The sequence below is a fragment of the Opisthocomus hoazin genome, chromosome 6, assembly GCF_030867145.1.
Source record: "Opisthocomus hoazin isolate bOpiHoa1 chromosome 6, bOpiHoa1.hap1, whole genome shotgun sequence".
In the NCBI taxonomy this organism is placed as follows: domain Eukaryota; kingdom Metazoa; phylum Chordata; class Aves; order Opisthocomiformes; family Opisthocomidae; genus Opisthocomus; species Opisthocomus hoazin.
The window spans coordinates 25,044,792-25,069,743 of record NC_134419.1 but is presented as its reverse complement, the minus strand read 5'-3'; the positions used below and the strand labels follow the sequence as shown (position 1 = coordinate 25,069,743).

At 39.0% G+C, this 24,952-nt stretch overlaps 1 protein-coding gene across 2 annotated transcripts in view; it reads right to left on the bottom strand.

The window, feature by feature from the left end:
• Positions 1-24,952, bottom strand: part of OLFM3 (olfactomedin 3) — a 73,832-nt gene that overhangs the window by 25,206 nt on the left and 23,674 nt on the right. The window lies entirely within an intron of this gene.

The window sequence follows — 24,952 nt, the reverse complement described above, 5'->3', positions numbered from 1 at the left end:
CAAATAAATTGCAAACATTAGTGATGTTACAATTTGTACAGATTGTTATTAAGGTGTTTGTTGTTCATCAAAGAACATTGAAGCAGTATGGAGTCACATTTCTCAGTGTTCTTGTTAGTTTACAAGTTTTTATACAGAGAGTTATTGCATTACTTTCAGGGCTGGCACAGTCTACATCTTCATTGCCATTTGGATGGGAACAGAAGACAAATTGTGGGTTGCTCAGGTAGCACATGGGACTTCTTTTGGCTCTAATCTGCTGCTAAATCTACTGTTCTCTAGTGCTGCAGAATGATCTCCTGGTTCAGTAGAAATTTACCTTTTTCATAAATTTAGAAAATGCAGGGGGGAAAAAAAATCCCAGTCACAAAAAGAGTGTAGAAATCATTGTGCCGTTGGAGTAGTTTTACTTTTAAAATTATTTTAAAAAGCAATGCTGAGCGAGGATTTCTAGCAGTGATTATTTTGGACATAACTTGCTTAAAAGTTTGCAGAGAGATAGACTACTGTATTTTTCCCAGAGGCAGTTATGGACTTTGTTTCTGAATTTTCTTTCAAAAGACTATATTTTTCTTAAGGAATTTTGACAGTTTGTATGAAGGAAACATGCAGTGAAGCTGAAGGGATGTGTTTTTATAGGAGTGTGTGATCATTAATGCAAAGAGTTTTTCAGATTCTCAGAGCTCGTACGCCAAATTAAGGCTAGACTTCTCTCTTCCAACATTCATTCAGAATTATTTCAATAAATCTCTGCACTTTAATGAAGACATATGGAAAATTAATTTTTTAAAAGGAATTGAGAGCTATTATATTATCTTATAAGGAGTCTTCCAGCAACAGAATACAGACAGAGGTTGTGTGTATCCAAGTATTCAATGTTTTCTGGGAGTTACAGAGTAAGGTGAGCTGTGAAATGTTTCAAGTACTCAGAAAACCTAACTCACTGAAGAGATGCATTTGAAAACAATGAAAGAATCTGAGTTGCTTATACACAGCTTCTGCACAGAATAACTTTTTTTGCTAGTTTCTCTGTATATACAGACATTGCAGTAAAAGACCTAAAGATGACAATAACCAGTTAAATACTAAACATACTGTAGTTTTATTTGCCTGTACCATGTTGAATGAACATGCTTGTTTGCATTCATTTAGATTTATTGCACATACTTTGCCTAACTGGTACTAAAATTCCTGGGACACAATAACACACAAGGGCCTTTTTCTCCAGAGAACTCAAATTGCTTTCAAAATATGAACTGATAGTTGACGAAGCTGATGTCTGTATAAGAAACCATGTTTTTTTGTTCAGTTCCAAAAAAAATATCCCAGTAAAATAATGTTGCACTTGATCAGTCTCCTTTCTCTAGCAATGGCCAGCAGTGGATACTTAAAAGAGGAGTGTAAGAAGAGAACAAACATACAGTAATACTGTTTGTGGTGTAACCTTCCAGCAAACTCTGGTACTTACTGGGCCAGCGGTTGTAACTTTGTGTTCAATAGTCCTTCATGATGCTTTCTTCCATGAATTTCTCAAGTAGCTTTTTAACTCATCTGTACTTTTAGGAGGCACAACATCCACTGGCATGGAGTTCCACAGTTTAATTATGTCTCGTGTGAAAAACATACTTACCAGAAGCCATGCTTAAATTGCTAATTTGACAAATGCTGTGTTCAATCCAAATCTGCAATTTTTTACTGAAAATCCTTTTTTTGAAAATTATAACCTTTATGTGCTTCCAACAACCAGAATTGCTTTCAGCTACTTAACAGAAAAAACCCTTCATAAATGAATTTGGATACTGCAAATACAGTAATCAAGCTCATGAAACAAGTCACTTTTGTTAAATCTCATAACACTGTTGATACATTCTGAGAGCCAGTGGTGATTCTACTTTCTGTTGTTCTATTGACTCCTTTGAAGTCAATAGCAGCATTAGGTTTCACAAATCAACTTTTGTAGGGGTGTGTGCTTACCCTCTGGGGTGTATTCTAGGACCCTGGCCTCCTTGTCTGGAGTAAAGCAACTGCTGCAATACACTGGCTCCAGCCAGGCATCTGGATTTCCTGAATGTGAAAACCAGAGTGAAAAGATGGCTGGTATGCGCCACTTCTCAGGCTGGTATGAGCTTGTAGTGGTATGGGGATGTGCTGCTGGATCCAGAGCTTCAGAAGCACTCCTGCATTTCACATTCCTGCATTCTGTAACAGCAGCTCTTTTACTCAGCATATTTTCTGTATTTCAGAAGAAAATTTCATAAAAGCTTGGATTGTGTGATGGTGGCCACTACGTATGTTTCTCTGCAGCCAGAGACCCTGTGGCAAGATCCACTTGATATGGCATCCTTGAGACTGAGAGGTCAGTTGGGCATTACCTCAGCATGACAAAGGCCGAAGCGAGTGGAGGTGTTTGAGTCTCTGAAACAGTGTTTGTGTTTCTGTGGGGATAGGCTCAAAGTTGTCCACTGATATGCATATTGAACCATCCAGAATTACATCAAGAGTCAGGCTGAACTGTTGCATTTCTCTGGCAATTTATCAATTTCCTGAGTAACTCCACCGAGTAATTCCAATATGGATTAGGTAACTTTCGGGAATGTTGCATGATTTTGCAGTTTTAATGGGTTCTTCTGAAGTACCTCAGCATCCTCTCTAGACCTAACACAAAAAAGATTGTCATTCACCAGTTTCATGACCTTTTTTGTTCCTGCCTTCTTTCAGAAGTTTAATAAGCACACTAATTCCCCCAGTTCCAACACATTTCCTTAAAGTAATGACAGATTTTTTCTTTTACCACATTGAGCTGCAGCTGTTAATATTTTTGGTTTTCTTCTCTTCAACATTTTCTGTTCCACAAAATGTCATCAGTCCCCTCTTGACTGTTTTAACCTTGAACACAGTACATTCAAAAGACAATATAAGGCTTTTCTGAAGTCCAGATGAATAATTACTGCTGATTATCCTTAACCCAGTGTATTGTCAACTCCTGCAAAGAACGCTGTTTGTTTGGTTGTTATGATTATTCCTAACAGATGACATGCTGCTCGGTTCTTGCGACAGAGTATTCATTAATGTAGTTTATAACTTAATTTTCTTCCAACTAGTTTACCTGCTAAAGAGAAAAGCCGCTGACATGTTATCCATGCTATCACTGCTAGATACATCTTTAAAGAGCATAGCAGGAGATAATCCTCTGGTACTTTTGGCTGGTTATGTAATTTAAAATTACCGTACAGTTGGTATCTGTTTGGTATCCCCATGGTGCTGGAGTTAGATCCCCTGTAACTGCACACGGGCTTTAAAGCACTTTTGCACTGCAGCGCAGGGATGATGGTCAGCTGTAAAGGTATATACGAGTCTGCTAATGCAGCCCCAGCCCAGGGACTGACAGGAGTGTAGCTTACACTGGAAAGCAAGCTGCAAAACCATTCTTCTAGGACTATAAGTATGTGGCAGCTGTGTCCCACACTTCTGCAAATTTAATGCTAAGCTTGGGTTTATTTATAGACTACACCTTTCCCCTGGACAGGGATGTTACTTGTTCAGTGTAACATTCAGTCAATATTCTGTGTATCTAAGATTCCTGATTTCACGCACCCATTTGTCAAATACTTGCTTCAGAGTAGTATTGGGAGCGAAGACATATGTGGGAACAGAGACAGTATCTGAAAAGATTTCTTTCTGAATAGTGGAAATATTCACTGGAACCATATTTGGTGTTCTTATCAGAACTGTGGAAATGTCCAAAACCCCTTTCTGTTAAGGAGCTAAAACTTTAAAATAATTTAGATGCATGTTTTCATAAATATTTGGGTAAATTAAAAAATGGCAAGCAAATAGTAGAAAATTTTTGTGAGAAACACATCTGAAATCTAAGATCTTAACAGAAACCACAGAATATCTGAAGAGTTATTGCCATCTCCTTAGGAAGTAGAAACAAAACCTTATTATCTGTGTTTCATTTCAGCTCTGTGTTTTGCTTTTGTTTTTTTAAAAAGGTACAATTTCACATCTTTAGTCTATGATAAACTGCTATAGAGCACTTTTCTGAACAAAAGCTAGAAAGCAACAGCAGTTCTAAATTCTGAACATCATTCTTTTTACCCTGATAACATCCTCTTTTCATAGCTAACTTCTCCTAAAGTCAGTAACAGTGAAAACATTTATACAGAATGACTACAGATCCCATATTTTGATATGATGTAAAAGTATGTGAATCTAACAATTTCAGTGTTGTTAGCAGAGTTACTGTGCACCAGTTCTGTAATATTCTTTTACTACATTATATATTATTAGGGGTATTAAAGCTATTATTAAGCTATAGTATGAATGCCCTTATTGATTGTTATTAAGAAGTTGTAGGCTCTTCCAGTCTCTGGTATTTACTTTCACTTTGATATCCTGTTACATTTTGATATGGCTTAAATGAAGTCTAATGTAAATGAGAAATACAGCCCAATATTACGTTATCACAACTGTGGTATAATAATCTCTGCACTATAGAAAGTAAATAATGTCAGTGTCAGGAATATCAACAAAGCAAATGTCCTGAGAGTCAGTGCTCTGTGAACACACGCACACATAAATACATCAGAAATGTCTAATTACCTCCTGGCTGGAGGAGAAGAAGCAGTGATTGTAAGAGGAAATGGTGAAGTTCAGCAGCAGTCACTTAACCCTTATGTCAGCTTATCTCATGTATGTTAAAAAAAAAAAAAAGTTACCTCATTTCCAAATATTTTTTACAATCCAAAATCATGTTCATGGATAAATGCTATACAGGCTTTGCCTAAAACCTTTCATTTTATGCAGTTTGAGATGCAAGCAATTGCATACTCCTGGCTCAGTTGTCTTGAATAGCTTCCTTTGAAGCAGAGCAAAATCAGGAATCTTAAATCTCAGTAATTTTGTACTTTGACAGGTTAGGTTTAGAAAGTAAGCTCATGCATAAACGTCAAGGCTTCCCTTGTTCATGTATTCTTCTGTAGTGTATAGACTTCTTTTTCATGTGATATAGTGACTCAGTAGTATACTGATTTAAAAAATGGGTGTCAGTACATTAGTCATGTTCCTGAGCATTATTATTAATTCACATAAAGTTAATGCATATATAAAGCAAAGTTCTCAGAATTTGAATAGCGATTAAAATTCATAGAGCTGCAGGTGAACTGAGCAAGTACATCTTTGCCCTTTCAGTTCAATTCCAATTCTCTGAATTTAGAAACACTGAGAAAATATTAACTTCATCTTAACTGTTTTTGTTCAGAAAAACCCTCTGGCTTTTCATTGTTACTTGTGAGTAGCAATATCCAGGATCTTTGTAAGAGCAGATCGAGAAGTATGTGCCCTTTCTAGAGAATATTCTTTCACCAGCTCATCTGTGCATACACAGTGACATTCTTCAGTCAGGCACCTCCACTAATAGTAAAGGTATTGAGCAAGGCTTTTTTCAAGTGTGTCGTCCATTACATTCTGATACACCAATGCTGTTGGGGTGACATTTTTCTGAAGTGGTCTTAGCTATCTGCTTGTTCATTTTTCAGGCTTCAGGGAGCTTCCTTTGAATGAAGGAAGACATTGTTCTTAGAGAGCATTTTCATGTTTTTTTTTCCCACCTGTTCTCTTGTGTTCTGCTGTTAGCAATTCCCAAGTGTACAGAGTAGCAAAGTAGCGTGTCTACAGCGGGCTTAGTTCACGATGAGAATTGCCTGAAACTAGAAGCAGGCTAGGCAGTGTGCTTTAGGAAAGTTTGCAGTTAATTGACACAGCTGGGAAAAACAAAATGGGCAGGGAAGGACTGACATGAAAACAAAAATGTCTTCAGTTGATTTCCTGCCATTTTAATTTTCAGTAACATTTATATCAGATACTCAGTAAATCCTCATAAGCTTTTTCCCTCAAATGTGTGATAGGATGATGGATCTAATGGGAGAAAAAGAGTTTAGTGAAATCACCCTTTCCTGTTCTGTTCTCTTTATTTCTCTGGGTGATCAAGTTTATTCATACTTAGTCAAAAAACTTCTTTTCTGAAATATAGAGAGATATCTGTTTAGTAGAGAATGACTAAAGATTGCGCGGAGAGTCCTTTTCCCTTCAGTGGAGCCTGGGAATCTGCGTGCTTTTGGAAGATCCTGTGATTCCTGCTCTTGCTGTGAACATCTACGGAATGGCAGGGTGCAATATTTGATGGTCCTGGGTTTGGAACAGGTTGGGCATTGCACAGTACAGTAGTATTGATGTTCTTTTGAAAACTGTAGGGATGGGATATAAGATTTTATGTATAATTCCTCCTGGAGTAATTCTCATGCTTAAGTGTTTTAACCATATGTAATTTTGTCTTTTTTCTCATCCTCAAAATACGCATTATTCTGTTGAGGGCATGTGAGGCAGGTGAGCTGGCTTTCATTGAGGATAAATTTAAAAGGAAACTTGTTCTTCTAACATGTCTAGAAGCTGAAATTCACCATGAAGTTAGATCATATATAATCCTGGAGTAGAGCCTGACCCATCAAAATTAGTGAATTCTGTTGTAATTTAATAAAATAAGTGGTTTCGGCTGGCTCTGACTGCAACTAGATGTCAAAACAGAGATACAAGGTACTTAGAAGACCATTTACACTCTGTGAAAATGGCCAGTATAACTGAACCTTCCTCTGGTTAACGCACGCTTACAGCTTTTGGCAGTCAGTGGTTACAGACCCCTAAACTGGAGGTTGCCTGTGGACTGTCACATTTAATAGCCACAGGTAAATCTGTTCAGTACCCTTTTAAAATCTCCTTGATTCTTTGTGAGCGAGAAAAAGACAGAAATGAAGAAAGTACAAAAGTTTTGTAAAATAAAGTTCCCTGTAAAAGGCAAAATTTGGCTTTGGGGAAAGACTAATGGGCTACGTCTGTACTTATAAATACAACAGGGCTGGGGCATGGGGTTGGACACCAGCCCATAGCAAACCATTCTGTTTGTTGTTAACACAGTCCCTGACTACCTTTTCGTTTTATGCCTGGGCATGATTCAGAGTTAGAGGCTTGGACACGGATGCAGCATTTCAGGAGGAAGGTGCGTAGTTTTGGTGTGTGGAAAGGACCTGTGCCTCGGGCTCAAGAGAGCAGCTTATCTCCTTTTTATTTAGTAGCAGGGTTGTATTCACATTTGGCTAAGTGCTGTCTTGGGAACTGAGAGCAAAGGAACCATCCACTGTTGTTTGACTTCTGCTGTATTCTGACAAACAGGCCTTTGTACGTTCTTTGTAAATTAACAGCTTTGCATTACAGAAAGGTTTGGCTCTATCCTCCTTTTATTTCCTGATGCAAATAGTTGTCTAGACTCTATGAACAACTAATGAAAACGTGAAATGGGGAGGGTAATCCTACTGACTTGCCCTTCATCCCACCATGTTTCATACATTCTTTTGGCAAGTCTCTTCTCAAACTGTCATGCCATACTGATTCCCCCTGCTAACAAATCCCTGTCGTATCCTCTATAAGGATGAAATAGGGAAAATTCTTCAGAATTCTAAACTAGTGCTTACTTCCAGTGGTCTGACACCCCACAGGCTACAGTACATGTAGACACTAACCAAAAATGTATAGGTTTAACCAGCATGGCACTGGTAATGGCATTTAAAGTCTGTAGCATCTTCCTGTTAGGATTTTCTAAAAACAGTGGCATTAACCATATTTCCCTTCTGAGACATGAAGAACTCTTTCAGTAGGAAGAAAGACCGAGAAGGAAAATTATGTGGCTGTTCAGAAAGCACTGCATGTGTTTCCTGCAAAATCCTCAAAAAATAGTATTTTGTGAACATGTCTCAGGGCAAGCGAATCCATTCTTAATGTATACTGTTTCTTGATGCCATTCTGGAAGGACTAGCTTCCTTCTGAACAGGGATGAAAGCTTACAAGGAGTACAAGTGAATACTGAGAAGATTCCATAGGTGAGCTTTCCTACAAGACAGAGTGTTAATCTGAATGCTACGGCCAAATTCTAACAGACTTAGCTATGTTCTGTCTAGCAAAAAGTTTCCTGCAGTTTCAGTTGCATACTGTAATCTATTCTAATTGCTATAGTGCTTGGAATACAATCAAACAGGTGTTGTGTTTAATCTGAGAGATGGTTGCGTTTCAGTAGTGGGCAAAATAGTCCATGTATATGCTACAATGCGTGATCTGAGATCTATGCTATATAAAATACTATAAAATACTATATAAAGTGTATGTAAAATATATACTTCTATAAAATACTTCTATGTTTAAATAAGGATATAGAAAGCAAAAACTTGTTAATTTGTAAGGCTATAAAAATCCTGAAAGTTTGATTTGAATAAAGCTGAGAACTAAAGATATTTAATTGGAAATGAATCAAAATTGTATTACTTGCAGAAAAATAATATAGAGTATCTCTCAGACCTCACTGAAATTATGATGTGCTATTTTTCTAGCTGCCTTCTTATTTCCTATTTATATTTTACAGAACAGAAATAAAAGTTTTAAAGCATATTTCACTTTAAAGGATTCAATTGCTTATTTTTATGAATCTTCCCTTTTACTCTGTGTTTTTTTTTTCTCACTGAGATTGTCAAAACAGGCATGTAAGGCTCTGGGTGGCTGAGCTAGGTCCATCCTCGACAGGGATGGGTGATGCCCTCTGCAATGCTGCTGAAGGCTGGGATGCTGATAGGAATCAAAGCTTTTCATAGACGGGGAATTTGTGTGTCAGATTTGAAGGTTCAAGGTTCTGTTCCCAGCCCCTAGTGAGCAAAAAGAGAAATTTATTAAATTGGTGCTGTTTTCTGAAGATAGTACTGCGAGAAATGCACTTCTGTAATGCGTGGCAGTGAACAAAAACAAACGTAAAGATGAAAAAAATCAATAAAGATGATGTGAAGATCAGTGGTCTTACCTCTTGTGTGGTAACACTGGCTTGTACAAATAAATAGAAAACTAAATAAAACGTGGTTTAATCTTGGCTACCATTTTCCCGAAATGACAAATGACGATTTTGTAAGTTTTGATATGGGTGATTGAGATTTCTGCATATGGGTGAGAAGCAAGGTTGTAAAAGCTAGTTTGAACACAGAAAGCTTACAGTAACTTTGTAAAACCAGTAGAAGAAAGGAAAAGAAAGCTGCAGGGAGACATAGAGGGGGGAAAAAATGGAGCTGTAAGTACTGAGACATACTTAGTGGCGAGGTAACAGGGATTGCTGCCTCTTTGCTCCTAACTTGTCAGTCACTTGAATATAACAAAGTAAAGATGCCTAGAAGAGAAACAATCCAAAGCACGTTTTTATAAATTTAGTGTTCATGCACGGGACAGTGGCAGTCATGCTAGTGTGCCCATCCTCAGCACGGTTGTTCTGTCACCTTGGGTATACTGCTTGCTGTGTGAGGATTGATATCCTTCCTCGAGAATTAGCAAAATCCTGAACGGATTAATCTTCTTCATATAGGAAGTGGCCTCTCTTTTGGGACAAATAAGGCTACTGTAGTTGATACAGCTTATGATTTTCCATGATCCCAGGCTCAGCAAGTGTGCTGGACAACCACAGGATATCCACATTGTTTTGAAATAAGTTATTTGTATTCCGACTTTCCTTCCTCCATTTCTACCAGCAGTTGGACTTAGATGTGATTGACGTACCACTTTGCAGAGTTTTAGTATTAGCACAATGCTCAGAAAAATCCATATATGCAATAGTTAGCAACTGTTAGGAAAGGCCATGTTTTTTTCATTAGAAGAGAGTGGTGTACATTGAAAGTTCTCATAAAACGAGGCACAGAAAATTGTGAGCCAATGTAACCACTGAAAATAAAAACTGGAGAGACAGTCTAAACAACTATGCTCATAGTATAACTATGTGGCTTGCATGGTGGTACTTAAAGGTTCAGCATTTCACTGCTTGTGAATCTTCACCCTGTCATGTGTTATCTTTTACCCCATTTTTCACGTGTCTCTAAAGCAGGCATTGAATCCTATTCTCTAAGTTGGAAAGCTGTGGTCTCGGGCTAATGATGAGTGATTTTTCAGTTATTACAGAACATGCTTGCAGCAGCTGAGGAGATAGTGGAAAATGGTTGGGCTTTGTGTTGCTCTGCGGTTGTGCAGTGGAATGACTGATACTACAGGCTATGGTAGAGAAAGAGAACAAAGCTTTTACAGCACAGTAAGCAGTTCTGACATCAAACTGATCAATGACTTCTCCCATGCAAAAGGCTCACATTTCGGCTTCCAAATGCAAAGTATTCTAAAAAAATAATGGTGTGTATCATGTCACATTACACTCCTTCTTTTATAGTTGCATTTTATGACCAAAGGAAACAAAGTCACTCCCAATTTACAAGATGACATGAATTTTGCAGTTTTGTGGGGTTTAGTGAGCTGACAACAGAGGAGTAGAAATGATGAAGACTCAGGCGATAGGACATCAGAAGCCTTCTGTTTACTGACACTCTCCATACAGTCTGTAACCTATATTTTTAAAATGTCTTTCCAGCAGTTTAAGGCTATTTTTTATCATCTCCAGCACTTAATCCCTGTGTGCAGTCATAATCCTCTGATTACAGTATCAAAATTAAAAACTGTAGAGATGACTATTATCTCACAGGAGAAAAGTATGATGTGTGAGGAGTCGGCATCAATGAATAGCTTAGAAGCAAAGATTTCATTTCCAGAGAGAAAGGTTTCTGCCGACAAGAAGTTCAATGCAGGCACTTTTCTTTCTAGCTTGAATTCACCAATCAAGAATCACAAAGTCAGTGAGTCTTTAAAGGACTGCTTAGCAATGTGATTGTGAAGAATAAAATTCATAGGCAAAGCCTGTGAAGTTTTACGTGAGCTTTCAGATCTAATTAATAGAAAAGGGCTAAGATTTTGGTTAACGAAAGCATTACATAACTTCTGAGATTTGATATTATTTTTACAGGGAGATGTAACTCTTTAGCAAATGATAGAGAAATTTAATAAAAGATTTCTACTAAATCTTGTAATTCGTTTCTGCAGCACAAAGTGAAGGAACTATTTGCACAAGGCAAAAAGTAACTTTGGACACACAGCTTGTGCTGGAGCTCCTGAAAAGTGTTTTCAGTCCAAACAGATTATTTAAAAAACATGCACAAACTCATCTGCAGGATCACAAAACAAGAAAAGAAAATTTCAGTCAATCCAAACTACTGTAAAGGTCATGAAGGTAAGACACTTCCCTCCCCCTCCCCCCCCCCCCCCCCCCCAGTCAAACAATACACAGCATTTTGAAAGCAAAACCACTATAGTCTTCAGGTCTGTTTAAAGCTGAATGTCTGCAAAGGAAAAGTTTTACTTTAATTTACTTTGATATTTCTTTGATATCACCATACCTTAAAACTGAGATGACTAAACTACAGCCAATTACACTGTTCACCTGAGATGCTTATTTGGATTTCATGAAAACTTAAGTTCCAGACTATCTGGTATGCACTTTTCTGTAATTTAAAATTAAAAAAACCCCATCACTTCTATAATATACTACAAAATATAGTATTCAAGGTCCAGGTAAATAGAGATAGTTCTCTTGCACACAAACCATTCATATATCAGTCCTTCATACATTGAAAGTAAGTGAGAATATTGATACTTTGGTTGTCAACAGAGAAAAGCTGTTAAAATTCTGTTGTCATTATTGCTGGGACTAAAGGCGAACTTCTTTAATCATGGGAAAGTATTTCGTTGTATGATTTCTGTGAACCATCATTTACTATCATGAGTCATAATAATGTCTTTCATAAACAAATACAGCACCATAATTTTGGTCTTCATAGTGAGCAGAAACACTTTAATTTTCACCTGGAAACCCAGTATGCCCTTCTTAATAAAAACATCAGAGATGCGATGTGTGCTTCTATGTGACATATTGCTTAGAGGGGTGAAACGGTCTTTTTCAGCATCTTGATAGCAAGAGAGAGGTAGGAAATGCTGTAAATAAATAGAGCTTACATTTTCAAATGTAGTTTGGGAGAAGAAAATGATGAAGTCTATAAATTTCCAGAACAATCCATGTGAAAAAAATTCATCTGCTTTTCTCTCCGCTCAAAATCTTAATCCAGTTTGAGAACGCTGGAGATAGTGCCTCAGAAGCGAACTGGTGAGCTGTCTTTTTCAAAGATCTGACCATACCATATCTGGAATTTTATTTCCTACCTTCCATCCTGAGCTGATTAAAGCATATTAGGGTTATAAGTTTTGAATCATATTTGAATCACTCAGTACTTCCAAAATATCCCATAGAGAAATGATTCAAGAACACAATGAAACGCTTATTGTTTCTAGACACTTCTAAATATAATGAGGTTGATGATTTCTGGTGGGCTTGAAATATTTAGTTTTTGAAAGCTAATAAAGCTATCATAGCTTTCCTTTCATTATTTGAAGCCTAATAAAATTACCTGCAAGTTGCAGGCAAGCTACTCTTCATGTTAAGGCGTGTGACTTGCCACTCTGCTGCTTAAGCAGTGTAATGCAGAAATAATTACGACCGTACAGTTCTTTTCTGTATTTTACAGCTGTCTGTCAAGATCAAGCAAAAATTCTGTTCTGAGTTTTTGTCTTGCATCAGTGTGTTCCTAGCCAAGATTCAGATCTCCTGGCATTGAACATATTACTACACATTGACTTTTAAAAAACACCAAGGCATTAAACCATAGAAGTAAAAACTATTAAGGTGAGACTGGAAAAAAGTGGATACATCTTAGCCAATTTGTCAAACTGCCGATGGTGTTAAGGCAATTAAATAGCAATAAGAAAGCACTAAGGTCCATCTTTGTTAGTCTTGGAAATCAGTTTAAAATTTATAACTAGAATAAAATGATTTAAAAACTATATAAAAAGAGATGGTTTGACAGAAATAAGAAGCTGCAGAAGAAAATATTGCAGAGGTCAAAAGTGGAAAGCTGAAGAAGCTGCATTTCACATATACTTCTTTTTTAATTGATTTTTTGCTTTTAATGGACTAGCAAGTTATTGTTTCTTTGTTTTCTTAGGAATATAACACATAGTCAGTCACAAACAAGCAGAAAAGTGATTCCGATGGAACCCACCCCACCCAGTGCTTAGGGAAAACATTTGTCTTTTTTTGGGCCAGATGGGATGCCATAGGTCTATTTGCAAGAATTAGGTGGTTTTTTTCTCTAATGTAACATATAACACAGAAAAAAAAAGGTGAAAATACATTCTCTAGCTTGAAAACATGGTTGTTGGAGGGAAATGCCTGCTGCCTGTTCTTATTTCTCATAAGCTTTCTTACAGTCAAAGGGGAAGGAAAGGGTCAAAGAAGCAAGTTAAGTAGAAATATTAATGCATGACTTCAGCAGTGCGCAGTCAGTGATAACAAGAAAACTTGCCTAATGTATAGACAGTAACAGATTTTTAAACACGTTGGCTTTGTCAATAGAAATAAACCCCAATAAACCAATAATTAGCTTGTTGCAGCTTCTCGCCTATTAAGACTGTCCAGGAAACAGACTTCTGCAGATCTGAAATCTGAAGAAAGGGATGACTACTTGAGGCTGAAGACTGCTAATAATACTTTTCTAAATTATCTCCATTAGGAGCTCTTTTTCTTTTACTACCGCATGCATGTTTTCCAGATAATACAAGCCATTTCCTGAAGAGCACTTCAGCAAAACCCAGCTTGAATTTGTATCACGTTTTCCTCGAAGAATTAAAGTGGAGTTTTAAAATAAAGTGCTAAATTTTAGCTCTGGAGTAACTCAATTAAATGATAGTCACTTTGCAAATGGTTTTTTGCTCATTATAGTCAAATAATCAAAATCCTTTTAAAGGCAAAGCGTGACTTGCATGATTTGTACAAGAGGTATATCCCAATTCTTTTGGTTTGAATAGATTACCTTTGCTCACGTTCTTAAGCTCTGCTCTGGATGTGAGATTTTTGATTCATTGTTCAGTGTACTAAGGATGCAGATGAGTTATTTAATGAGTTAAAGGGAAACTCAGTAGATAAAGTTAGTAGCACACACAGTTTTTCATCTGTAGAATGATGAATTAAAAATATTCTGAGGAGTTTAAAATATTAGACTTGTCACTGGAGATTTTGTTACAAAAACCCCCATTTTGGAACGCTTCCTTTTAATCAGTTGTTAATATGTGAAAGAGACAAGTCCCTGGGTTGTAAATGACTTTTTGATCCACAGAAAGCTTGTCAATCAAGTTACTGTACATAAATTCAATGGCTTATTAGTAACAAAAACAGGTATTTTGGGCTAAACAACAAATTGTCATTTCAAAGGGTTTAGAATAAATACCAGCTTAGACACCTTAACTCTTTCAAAAAATTGATAGAGACTTCAAAAATACTTAGTTTGCTGTTTAACATGGTATTGGATATAGCCATACTCCAAAAGCCTATGGGAACGATCTCGAGCCTGGGAAAGCACACTACAAAACCACACTTAACTGGGGACATCCAAGCAATCTTGTTTTATTCTAAAATCTAACCAAATGTTTTGCTGCTGGCAGTCTTTCTTGTTTATTTATTGTTAAAATACATGTCTGAGCTGTACAGAAGCTGTTTGCAGTTATTGTGTGTTTTTGATCCTTCAGAACTCATGGTTATGGTTTCTTAAGCAATATAATTGCTAAATTTTTCCCTTAGCAAACCATTTTCTCTAATTCCATCTGTTGGTTTAATAAATGATGTGACCTCTTCCTGAAAATTTTACATGGCTTATGTACATACATGGATGCAGAACACTCCCTTAACATGTATTAGTTTTCCGTGCTACAGTGTGCTTTCTGGGTTTAGAAGAATTGATTTCAGAATCAGATTCCCAGATCTGGATCTCTTTTCAGAAGAACTCTGTAATCTGGCTCCAGATTTTCCATCTGTCCTTGCAGGGTTAAATGCTTTTGTAGGAATTGTGGCTTGAGGGTAACTGTATTAAAAAATTGAGGTATCAGACTGTAGAGTTAGATTTGCCTAAGGTCTAAACCTTCCTAGTACGGACTTTCCTAGTAGTTCCTTAAAGGTATGATTAATTGCCTACAAATAAATTTTTGACTGTGCAGTATGTTTAGAACAGGTAGCAAAACGCAAAGCGGTATCCCAAGCAGTGTTCCTTGATGACTTTCATTCCCGCTATAAATTCCCAGATGTATGGGAAATGCCATGGCTATAAATCCCTTGAGCTCATCAGCAGTCCCAGAAACATACAGAATATATTGGATTTGTAAATATTTCTTTCAAAATGTAGTGAGGTATGATATATAAATGGGCTCATTTGTGTGATGCTATCCTTTCTCAATGCATATCGTTAACTTGAAATGTACAGGAAACTAAATGGAGGTAAAGGTAAGGCCCAGGCAAACTGCTTCAAGTGGTTTAAACTAACAATGGCTTGATCATGAGGACAGAAGCAAGTATGTCTGACTCCTGCAGCCTTGAATGGAGTGCTTGTCTCAAGCCTGAAACGTGGGATCACAGACTGTTCTACCCCAAACATACCAGAGCAAGGATGCAGAGTAGAGGACATATAAAAAGACTGGTTTACATAGCAGATGAGAAACCTCAGCTTTTACCTCAGTTGCATTGTGCTCTAGTGATAAAGCTGGAAAGCTAAGGTTGAATGTAGAAAGGTTAAAATACTAGATAGATATAAATGCCATTTATTGTTTTTACTCTTCCTCTTTGCGCTTTGGGCCTTGGAGGAATTAGTGTTTAATTCAGAAAATATTGTTCCTGTATTGCTGCAAGTTTATGTTGCCCTGAACTTGGCAAGGGTGCTAGAATCTAATGAAACCAGTATGGCAATGAAAGCTGGGAATCAGGAGGTGCAGGATATTCACAAGAAGAACGGTAAAATCTCTTGCTTTGACTCAAAAGTGAGGTATTAGAAGTCGCATGCATTAAGGAGGGAGAAAATGGAGTCTCTAGTGCAGCTTGCTTAGCAGTCAAAAGAAAGTGATTATAATAGCTTTTTAGTGGGGTGGAAACATCCAATTTCCCCAAAGGCTAATCTGGCTTAGCAATGCAGGCTTTCTGACTTCATATTCTGATGCTTACTTCACAAGACGCCTCATTTCTCCTTATGTAATGAATTGGAAACAACATTGTTTCAGAGCACAAAATGCAAGTACTGATCCATTAGACAAAACAATTCTCCAGGAACTTACTGAACAGAAAAAGAGAGAAAACTGGCCCTACAGACTCTATGTGAAAAAAATAAAATTTTAAATATTAGATACCTGTAGAGAAGATAATCAGACATATTGCCTGTCACTGAGACAATCTGGAGAAAACAGTGTGGCTGAGATCACCACACAGACCCTTTAAAAATGAAATAGAAACTGAAGCGGCTGACAGCTGGGAATATCAGTATCTTGGAAAAGAAAAGCACCCCTGAAGAAGAATGTGATTTCTCAGATGTTGAAGGGCAGAAATGACAAGCTCTAGTACTGAGATACAGCTATAAAAGACAAGAACTGGTGTGTTACTGTTTCTTCGAAGTTCCTTATCAACAGTAAAGGAGTGTGCACATATCACTAAAAAATCCTGTATATGGTGATGCTTTTTGATGGCTTTTATTCCATGAGTGAATTAATCACACCACCCAAGTCTGATTTAGTTTTACTGAAACACAAAGGAATGTACAAATGAATAAAAATTCCTGTGACTATTACCTGGTGAAACATCTCTCATTCCAGTCAACAACTGGAGAGAAATTCCTGCTACAAGCTGACTACTTAATCAATGCAATTGTGAAAGAAAACTTCTTCTTTCACCTTACGGAACCACTGACTGTTATATTAGCACTTATTTTTTCCCCACTCATGATACAGGTTCATGGATATCCTGTAATTAAAGGAATATGCACAAGAATGCCAATATGGCTTCTGCCTCTGCTCTTGAAGTAATATAAAAGTCACTCATTTCTCACAGGAATTGAAAAGAACACTTAGAATTGAGGAAACTGTACTGCAACTTTTTAAGGAATTTTATAAAATATAATACAAATTTCTAAAAATGTGTCACCATTTCCATCAGTTAGTACATTGGTACTTGCAACTTTACATGATCAAATATCATTAACTTCAAAGATCTGTAATTGTGTTTTAGTGGGTTTCTGAAAGAAGAGCACTGAGGTAAACCTTTCCAGGCCAATGTGTCCTGTCCCTTGTGAAAGAGCAGAGCACTTCCAGAGCACAGCGACACCCACACTTTCTGACCAAGACCTCGTAGAGTGTTGTAGGAGGGAGGATGCATCAGTGAGAATGGCGGAGGTTGTTTTAATACAAGTAACGTCCTATCAATTGAAATATAACTACTCTAAGAAACTTTCATGGGAAACAGAGGGAAAGTCACTGCTTTGTAATATGTTTTTTAAAAAACACAGTATAAGCTATCATCTTTTGTAATTGAGGCAACACTAACAAAGAAATTAATTGGAAGTGACTTAAAGCCTAAAGGGAACTTAAGGCATGCCAGTTATGCTCAGAATAACATTCTTGAACTACAGACCACATGTAATTTGCGACACCTTTCATGGCACTGACTTGATAACTTCCTTCCTTTCTTGCCCATAGCACAGTATTTTAGATCTACTCAATCTCACCTGCACGTTCCATAAGACAGAGTAGTCACAAGTCATGAGTGAGAACTCTGTAATGCTTAGATGATAAACTCAGTAAGTGATTTTGTAGACTTTAGTGCAAAAGTGAAGAGCTGTATGGCCTGAAGTCATTGTTAGTTTGAGACAAATATGTTCATTTCCCATTTAAGAAAAAGGTCTCATGACATCCTCTGTGTTTTGGTTTGGCCTGGATAAATGCCAGGTGCCCACCAAAGCTGCTCTATCACTCCCCCTCCTCATTTGGACAGGGGAGAGGAAATACGATGAAAGGCTCGAGGGTCGAGACAAGGACAGGGAGGGATCACTCACCAATTACTGTCACAGACAAAACAGATTGAACTTGGGGAGAACAGGGAGTTTAATTCATCACCAATCAAATCAGAATAGGATAGTGACAAATAAAACCAGATCTTAAAACACCTTCCCCCCACCCCTCCCTTCTTCCCGGGCTCAGCTTCACTCCGGTTTCTCTCCTTCCTCCCCCTGAGCGTTACAGGGGGACGGGGAATGGGGGTTACGGTCAGTTCATCACACGTTGTCTCTGCCACTCCTTGTCCCTCAGGGGGAAGACTCCTCACACTCTGCCCCTGCTCCAGCATGAAGGTTCCTCTCACGGGAGACAGTTCTCTACAAACTTCTCCAACGTGAGTCCTTCCCACGGGCTGCAGCTCTTCACGAACTGCCCCAGCGTGGGTCCTTCCCATGGGTGCAGTCCTTCAGGAACAGGCTGCTCTAGCGTGGGTCCCCCATGGGGTCACAAGTCCTGCCAGGAAACCTGCTCCGGCATGGGCTCCTCTCTCCACAGGTCCACAGGTCCTGGCAGGATCCTGATCCAGCGCGAGCTCCCCATGAGGTCACAGCTTCCTTCAGGCATCCACCTGCTCTGGCGTGGGGTCCCTTCCACGGGCTACAGGTGGATATCTGCTCCACCATGGACCTCCATGGACTGCAGGGGATCAACCTGCCTCATCATGGTCCTCATCACGAGTTGCAAGGGAAGGCTCTCTGCTCCGACATTTCGGGTACCTCCTCCCCCCTCCTTCTTCACTGACCTTGGTGTCTGCAGAGTTATTTCTTTCACATTGTCTCACTCTTCACTCTACACTGCCATTTCCCCTGCAGAGATTTTTCTTCCCTTTCTCAAATATGTTATCACAGAGGCGCTAACACTGTCGCTGATTGGCTTGGCCTTGGACAGTGGTGGGTCCATCTTAGAGCCAGCTAGCACTGGCTTTATCAGACATGGGGAAAGCTTCTCGCAGCTTCTCACAGAAGGCACCCCTATAGCCCCCGTGCTACCAAAACCCTGCCATGTAAACCTATACCACTCTGTCAGCATAAAGCATTCAAAGGTCATTAATTTCAGCTGTATTGGTGGGATCATGCAGGGCTGAGAGTTTATGATGCAAGTATGTTAAATCATTCTGTTTTGGAGGAACAGATTAAATGCTGCTTCTGTCTATATTTTTTCTGTGATAACTCTGATGAAGGTAGGGAGCACAAGATTTGTTTCTGGGTGGAGGGAGTTAACTGCGAAGGAGAAAAGTTTCTGAAGTACCTCAGAGACTTTTTCTCTTTTCATATGAGATTAAAGTGGGGAAAAATGTCCCAAAATACCAGTAAAATGAGCTACGTTGTTTGAGGGCAGCAGAGTGACAGGAAACGAGCTCTTCTGATACAGCTGACAAGAAACCAAGACACAAAAGTCAGAAACTATCAACTAGGCTCTGGTCCACTAAAAACAATCAAACAGAATAACTGTGCTATCTTCATAAAGATAAGCTAGCTGTGTCTCTTAGCTTCTCCTTAAAACAGTAACTCGTTTGATAAATATTTAATCTTTTTTAAGACACTGGTTCATTTATATCTTTTCTTTGTGTTTGTATGTGAGCTCGGCCTATTAACTCCAGAGATGGCATAATGAACTTAATGGAGCTCTCAGGTTCGTGTAACTCATATGAATTAGAAATAACTCACTAAACAGAGGAGGCTCAACAAAATCAAATCTAAAAATACTTCATGCAGAGTTCACAACAGACTAAATAACACTTCCAGACATCTGCAATGCAATTTTGCCAAACTGAGATAAAATAAATGCCAAGGAAGTGTCAGAGTGAACAAAGGAAGGGCCCCTCCTGTGTCCCTGTTATGGTTTGGCTGCGGCCGGCAACAAAAGCGCCACGCGGCTGCCGCTCCCCCCACTGGGGTGCGGAGGAGAATGCAAAGAAACAGGCAGAAACTGGTGGGTCGGGATAAGGGCAGCTTAACAGAACAGCAAACAAAGGGAACAGGAACAACAATGATACAGATGAGGAGAAAACACAACAGAAACCGCACAACCCAGAGAGCCACCCTCCACGACCGCCGCTGCGCGCTCCCGAGCCGTGAGGGAGCTCCCGCCGCCCCGCTCCCCCCCACGGGAACCCAGCTGTGTGACTGCTGAGGAAAAGAGGGAAGAATGAGTCCCTTTCTTTTGTTCTTCCCACAGAGAGCTATACAGAATTTCAGGGCAGGGAAGAACACAAAAACAGATATAAGCTTGCCTCTTGTCTTCCCAAGAAAATCTGCCACTGCAAATAAGCCAGTATGACAAGAATAGTAAATACATTGTTACGTTAACAGCAATAATTAACATCTTTGGGAGGAAAGGAGGAAACAGTTTTTTCTTTGTGCTGTTCATGTAATAGTAAAACAATCTAATAAGAATTGTATCCTCAGGGCATAATTTGGAGGTAGATGACCTATATAGTTTCCAAAGGCTTAATCTCAGAGTCATTAAGGTTGGAAAAGACCTCTAAGATCATCAGGTCCAACCATCAACCCATCACCACCATGTCTGCTAAACCATGTCCTGAGGTGCCATATCTAAACGTTTTTTTAACATCTCCAGGGATGGTGACTCCACCACTTCCCTGGGCAGCCTGTTCCAATGTCTGGCCACTCTCAGTAAAGAAAATTTTCCTAATCTTCAATCTAAACGTCCCCTGATGCAACTTGAGGCCATTTTGTTTCATCCTATCACTAGTTACCTGGGAGAAGAGAGCAACACTTGCCTCACTACAACCTCCTTTCATGTAAATGTAGAGAGCAATAAGGTCTCCCCTCAGCCTCCTCTTCTCCAGACTAAACAGCCACAGCTCCCTCAGCTGCTCCTCAAAAGGCTTTCTCTCCAGATCCTTCACCAGCTTTGTTGCACTTCTCTTGATATACTCCAGCACCTCAATGTCCTTCTTGTAGTGAGGGGCCCTGAACACAGTACTCAAGGTGTCGCCTCACCAGTGCCGAGTACAGGGGCATGATCACCTCCCTGCTCCTGCTGGCCACAGTATTCCCGATACAAGCCAGGATGCCGTTGGCCTTCTTAGGCACCTGGGCACACTGCTGGCTCATGTTCAGCTAGCTGTTGACCAACACCCCAAGGTCCTTTTCTGCCGGGCAGCTTTCCAGCCACTCTTCCCCGAGTCTGTAGCATTGCATGGGGTTGTTGTAACCAAAGTGCAGGACTCATCACTGAGCGTTGTTGAACCTCATACAACTGACCTCAGCCCATCGATCCAGCCTGTCCAAATCTCTCTGCAGAGCCTTCCTACCCTGGAGCAGATCAACACTCTCGCCCAACTTGGTGTCATCTGCAAACTTACTGAGGGAGCACTCAATCCCCTCATCCAGATCACTGATAAAGATATTAAACAAGACTGGACCCAGTACTGAGCCCTGTGAAACACCACTTGTGACCGGCCACCAACTGCATTTAACTCCATTCACCACCACTCCCTGGGCTCGGCCATTTAGCCAGCTTTTTACTTAATCTTATAAAGAGAGGAAGAATGGTCTTAGATCATCTGGAAATGAGTTGTACTCTACACACTAGAAAAGTTTGAAGGGTTTGGAATAGAATTTTCATTAAGGCAAAGAATCAATTTGTGTCACTTGGCAAATAACTCTACTGCACTTTCATCTTTTTAGGTTCAGTCAGTAAAGAGCAGACTAATTTTGCAGTGAGGGTTTCCCGATAGACATGCTGTGGAAACTCCATGGAGGTGGAAGCTGTCCCAGCAGTGCAGTTTATCAGTCATCTCCCAACTGCCACAGGAGCTCCTCAGAGGGACTCCACAAAACTACTTCATATGGGTTGTCCTGGTTTCAGTTGGGATAGAGTTAATTTTCTCGCTAGTATCTGCTGTGTTTTGGATTTAGTACAAGAAGAATATTGATAACATTGATGCTTTTAGTTGTTGCCAAGAAATCAAGGACTTTTCCCAGTCTCCCATATTCAGCTACTGAGCAGGTGTGCAGGAGCTGGGCAGGAGCACAGCAAGGCCGCTAGGCCAAGCTGGGCAACAGAAATATTCCATACCATAGATGTCATGCTCCATTTATTAATGGGGGTTGTCTGGGAGGGGCAGGACTCTTTCTTTCCATTTTGAATCCTCTCTGCCCTGGGAGTTCGAACTTTTCTGGGAGCTCAGTCTTTTTCGGGAGTTTTCCAAAAATCGCAAAATCCATGAGCTCTGGGTTCAGCAATCGCTGCTCAGTGACTGACTGCAAATCAGTCACTGTGTGGTGAGACAATTGTATTGTATGTAGTTTGTTCTGCGTAATTATTATTGTTATTAGTATTTCCTTTGTTGTCCTATTAAACTGTCTTTATCTCAACGCACAAGTTTTACCTGTTGTCTATTTCTCCTCCCAGTCCTCCTGGGGGGGTAAATAGGAGGGTGAGCAAGCGGCTGTCTAGCGCTTAGTTGCCAGCTGCTGGCTTAAACCATGACAGGGTTAATCGTAGGTTATGCAAGCTCAGGTTCTTTGTTCAACCAAATTTCAGTTTGCCATTAAGTATTTAAGTCTGGAACAAATCTGACTGAATTCTTTTCCATTTCATTGCCTTTCAAATTGCTCCTTAATTTCTCTTTGGAAATAGTAATTATTTTAATTTAGACAGAGACTTTAATCTAAGGATGCCATAGTATTTTAACATGGTCTGTCCAGCCCAGCAAAAAAGAGGAGTTCTAAAATCTGGTTACCTCCCATATAATATGAACAGTGTGTGTTCTTATCATGGATATGAAACTACAGTTAAATTGCTAAAACCCTGGACTGACTGCAAGAGGGGTGGAACTGAATGTAACACATGTTGATTGTAGTTGAATACTCCTGTGATGAAATCTAGCCCCTAAGGTGTAAATTTGGTATAAAAAGGATATCCTATATATGACACAAATATGCTTCCTGTATGACTCTCAGTAGCATGTCTGCATGCTACTTCACAATGCATATTTCTAGATTATGTACAGTAAATACTAAACACTAGGTGACAACATATTATCTCGCCATTAAACATGGTAAAGGTAATCATATATTGATAATATGAAGGAATTGTTACGTAGAGCTAAATCCCTAAATTCTTATTCAGTTAGGTTAAGGATTAAGGCTTTTGCTCCATATTGTCTGTTCGCCAAACATAATTACTTGTTTGCAAGTGTGCATGGTAAAAGAAACTGTGTTGTCTGTTACTGTGCACAAGAACAAAAGATACCATTCTGTTTTTCACACTCTGCTATTGCACTGTTCTCAAAATAGCCTCTGAAAATTGAGCTGGAAAAAAAAAAAAAGAGAAGAATTCAAAACTACCATATCTGTGTTTTGTAGATTTCCAGTCCTGGTATCAGCAAATAATGAAACAGCGCCTGCATGATAACTAACAGAAAAATGATGAGCAAAATCCTTACGGAGTATAAATCATGTTGAGCTCCATAGGCCTTTCTGTGTATGAAATGCAACTCTGACCTTACCTTAAGATGGCTGTTAGTGCTGACTCTGAGGATTAAATGTCAGTGTATTATGTAAGTTTAGCTGTCTTCTCGAAAAGTACTAAGCCCCATTATGTCTTTTGATATCTAGGAGTCAATCTGAAGTGACTGCCTTCAGAATAGTACCTTGTTTACATCAGTTTAAGGGATGTCAGAATTATGTTTTCTGGACACTGCTTTTGCTCACTAGTACACGAGATAAATAGAATGAAAACACTCAGGGTGATCTGTCCTTTCCAAAGCACAATACTTCTGTTTATTGTCTAGGGGGAAAAAAAATCTTTATACACACCTGGTCATCTCAGAGCAGCCTGTAATAATGAACGTGTTTGTTGGAGTATGTGGATCTATTTGAATATTAAGGTCTTACCAGAATAAAATATTTATGCAGCAGTATTATTTAGCTAATGATGAACAGGGAGTAAATAGCCACATGACTTTTCTTTGTTAAAAATATTTCAAGCAGAGGAGAGCAGGCAATTGAGAACTGCACTGCACATAAAGCAGTTAGACTTCTCTTAAGCACTAGAATGGGTCCAGTTCCTGACTCAGCCTGACCTCTCCAAAAACCTCTGGTGACAGAAATGAGTCGAAAAAATGTCTTGTTATTTCCACTTAGGATTTCTTCAGTGAGGAGGAGGGAAGGAGGAAAATGGGGGCAAGGATGTTAAATACTGGTGGCCAGATCCTGTCTCATCTCCCTAGTTTTTTACTGCTTTGTGGGTGTCAGTCCCAGGAATAGCCAGTAATTACTGGCTTGGTGATGGCAGGATCACTCTAGGACTCAGTAACACCACAAAATTATGATAAAGAATTTAGTTATGATCAGATCCTCAACTGGTATAACTCTGCCTGTATGATTTCTGACAGTGCTCAGGGGCTGCAGCATCTCTCAGTTAGAAGCAGACACCGGAGATAAGGTAATATCATGCTGTCCTTGTGCACCATATACAATCTGAATGGTAACAGCAAAAGGGCTTGTCAGAAGGGTTACGAGTTCTGGCTTCCTCAGTATAATTCTGTTTTGTTCTTTTGAAATATCTTAAGTCCATAGAATCATCCAAGCAATATGCTGCCTGTATTTTGCTGGTAAAATGTCTTTATAACTCTGCAGCATGCATAAATAAAAACTGCAAACTGGTTCTGTAAGACAGACCTTTTAGGATCAGATGCCTCTCTGATGTTATTTGGTCATAAATCAGCCCTTAGTCTTTGCCTCTATTTCCCTGCTGCAGTGCAGATATTGTCTGCAACTACATTGATCCTTGAGAAGAAACATTGGCCTAGGTGTCTTAATGCTTTTATTTGTACCTCAGACTAACTTAGCTTCAACACATTCCTTTTCTAGCTATAGAATAAGGAAATTTATTGCCTTGAGATTGTGCTACATAACTCCCTTGTGAACCCTATAATAACAGTCACCTTGCTTTCTCTGTTTACTCTTTCTCATATGGAAGTTATCTGTTGTTTCTTCTACCTACTGTATGATTTCCTCAAAAGAAAAAAGTCTGGACAGAAGCAGAAGAGGAT